Source organism: Pinus tabuliformis, chromosome 8 (assembly GCF_031772625.1).
Source record: "Pinus tabuliformis cultivar Carrire ecotype Pingquan chromosome 8, CPIR1, whole genome shotgun sequence".
NCBI classification, from domain to species: domain Eukaryota; kingdom Viridiplantae; phylum Streptophyta; class Pinopsida; order Pinales; family Pinaceae; genus Pinus; species Pinus tabuliformis.
This window is the reverse complement of record NC_142294.1, coordinates 1,730,235,225-1,730,238,951: the sequence shown is the minus strand read 5'-3', so window position 1 is coordinate 1,730,238,951 and position 3,727 is coordinate 1,730,235,225.

Below are 3,727 nucleotides of genomic sequence, written 5' to 3'. Positions count from 1 at the left end.
AATCATTCTTCTGGAGGAATGATTGCTTATGTAGGTGAATGGCATGGAAGAGGTTCCTAGTTTATGTGGAATCAATTGGGAAGAGTAGCCTCCGAAAATTTATGAGGTCAGTATCATGTGGATATTAATTGATATTATGTGATTATACTATGTCTATGTTTATGATATGGCGGGTAATGTTGAGGGATGCATCAGTGGAACGAAAGCAGTGTGATCTGTGGCATGTTGGGGCAACCATGGATGGTTGAAAGACACAAGAAGCAAGGCTGCCTGGTAGAGGCAGTGTAGTATTTGGATGTGGGTACTATTGTTGTGTATATGTTGTACATGTTGTATCTGTGATGTCGTGTACATGTGATGTTTACTTTATATCATGTTCTGTACATGTTGTTTATGTAGTTTTGTGCACAGATGGTGTTGTGTGCATGTTGAATGTGCGGTGATGTGTACATATGGTGTTGTGCGCATGTTGGACATGCGATTCTATGTACATGTGGTGTTGTGTGCATGATTGTATATATGATTTTGTGTGCATGTGTTATTGTGTACATGTTGTACATGAGGTGTTGTGTACACGTCGTGCATGTGGTGTTGTGTAAACGTTGTGCGAGTGGCGTTGTGTACATGTGGCATTGTGTACACGTCATACATGTTGTGTTGTGTATATTTGGCATGGTATTACGGGCATTATGTAGTCATTGTATCGTGGCAGGTCTATTTGTTGTATTGTATGATGTGTACGTATATATATTATGGTGTACACTAGGTGTAGGTGTATGAGTGGTATTGTACACCAAGTGTAGGTGTATGTATTGTGTTGTAGACCAGGTGTAGGTGTATGTGTGGTATTGTAAACCATGTATAGGTGTATGTGTTGTGTTGTGCACGAGGTGTAGGTGTATGCATTGTGTTATACACCGGGAGTAGGTGTATGTGTCTAGTTGTACACCACGTGTTGGTGTATGCATTGTTTTGTACATTGTGTATGTGTATGTGTTGTACAGTGTGAGGAGACAAGAAGGTACAAAATTGTCTAGATGCCCTTGTTGTTGCTATTGAGGGGTTGAGGCAATTTAGTCTTGGGCTACCCTTGTTGCTATTGAGGGTTGAGGTGGTTTAGTCTCTGGATGCCCATTTTGTTGCTATTGATGGTTGGGATGGTGTAGTCTTGGGATACCCTTGTTGCTATTGAGGGTTGATGCAGTTTAGTCTTTGGATGCCCTTGTTGTTGCTATTGAGAGTTGAAGTGGTTTAGTCTCGAGATACCCTTGTTGCTATTGAGGGTTGAGGCAGTTTAGTCTCGGGATACCCTTGTTGCTATTGAGGATTGAGGTGGTTTCGTCATAGGATACCCTTGTTTTTGATATTGAGGGAGGAGGCAGTTTAGTCTTCGAATTCCCTTGTTGCTTAAAGAGAAGGCATTAGGTGCTTGCCGAGATTGGCAACCGATTCAGTGTATGTACAGAAAGGATAGACCAAAGGCAAAAGCAAAGAACCATTTGAAAGATAATTATCAATATTTTATTTCAGTTTTTAATTATGCTTGTGATATATGATTATGGTTTATGATGGTTGCATTTTGAGCTAACTGGATGAGATGTGTTTATACATGATTATTTCATCAAACAACTAGTTTGATTTTGAGAAATGGCAACAAGAAATTTGAGTTTAATTTGTCTTTGATTTAAAATAAGAATTAAAATCGAATTTTATTCTCATAGTAACTTGTAAATAGTTAATTAAGTTGAACTGTCTTAAATAGCTTAGGAATTTCAAGTTGGAAGTCTTTATGTAGTCATGTATATGTTCTCCCTAAATTTTAGGGGTCTAGAATGAGTCTATTTGAGTTGTAATTAGATAACTCAGTATACTGAGTTATGGTAAATTAAATTAGTTCTAACTGTTTGTCGAACTAATAGAGGATTAACAGTCAGTTGGTGCACTGGTGCATCCGTAAGTGTTACTCCAGTTAACTTAAGATTCCCTCATAAGAAACTCATACATGTCAGTTCTGAGAAAGACCCAGTTGATACTAGAGTGCAGGGACAATGAACTATCAGTTGTATGATTACTGAGTTGTAAATATCATGCATGAAATTAGAGAAGGACCTAATTTAGGATTGCGCTATTTTGGAAGCACAAATTCCCTTTAAATACAGGTTGTTCATCCTAGGAATTGTGTAAGAGAATATGGGTTTGACAGGCAGTGGAAATTGGCTAAGTGTGGGCTAAGAGCGGGCTTGTGAGGCAGATAGTTGAGCATACTTGTGTGGAATTGTTCTTGTGAGAACAAGCTTTGTATCTTCACTCATATTTTTTTATTAATGCAGTACATATAGTTGGGGTTTTGAGATGTGGATTTCCCCACATAAACTTATTGTGTTATGTGCCATTGATTTATCTTCTTCTTGGTCATATTATTTTCATCAATCTATTGCCTTCTGCTAGTTGAAAGTAGAAGTAGATTCTTGTCCTGTGCTTTAGTACATTGCATGAGCTTGTGAATCTATACAAAATTCTACATGATATCAGAGCTGAAGACAATATACTAGAGGATATTTCGAAGTTTTTGAGTTCAGGGTTACAGGTGAGATTCGAATTTGCAATACATACTTTAGGATCAGTGGATGGCGTTCTACGATTTTGTGACTCGAGTATGCCTTGGAAGGCAACTTGAATTATATAGTTTGGAAGGACAAAATGGAGGCCATGTTGGAGGATAATGGCTTGAAGGAATTCATTGATCATGGCATTCCTAAGCCACCAACATCAGATGCAAAAGATCTAGCTGAATGGAAGAAGTGTGTGGCGAAGGCGAGGCGGATAATCCTTGAGGGAGTTTGAGACTGCATTGTCTTGAGTCTCCATGGGAAGGAAACTTTGTATGTTATGTGGAAAGCATTGACAAACCTTTTCCAGAACAACAATGACTATAGGAATTTGGCACTAAAAGACAAACTTTGAAAAATCAAGATGGAGAAAGGCAAGACCATTCTAAAATACTTGACTAAGTTCGCAACTTGTAGAGATGAACTGGGAAGTGTTGGAATAACAGTTATCGAGGATGATATGGTGAGCCTAGCTGTCCTAGGCCTTCCTAAGAGTTGGAATAGCTATCAGGACTCTGTGAATGGAAGGGAAAAACTGCCAGATTGGGAACAATTGTTGTCGGATTTAATGCAGGAGGAGATCAAAAGGAACACCAGAGATGGTTCCTCATCAATGACTGATGATGAGGGAAATTGTGCCTTAACAAGTAAGGAAAGGAAGGGGAAGGGAAGGTTTCCCATTCCAAATTGGAATCTTGCCATGGAGGTAAGAAGAAAGATGTGTCAAAAGTTAAGTGCTTTCATTGTCATTAGTTGGGCCATTTTGATACAAATTGGCCACTCAAGAAGTCCTCAGGAGGAGCGACGGGTGAGGCTTTGGCCTCTCAATTAGAATTGGATTTTTCTCTCATTGCATGCATGGTGTCATCGATAATGGGTAGTGTATGGTACCTTGACAGTGGATCTTCATTCCACATGACTGGTGACAAGGAGTTGTTCAGTGGCTTGGAGGAGAAGGATCTCCATATGCATATCGATATGGGTGACAACGAGAGATATAGTGCTACAGGATTGGGCACAATTACTATTCAGGGGGAGCATGGTGCTCCTCTCACCTTGAGGGATGTTATATATGTGCCAGGGTTAAGAAAGAAGAACTTAGTATCGGTTGCCATGTT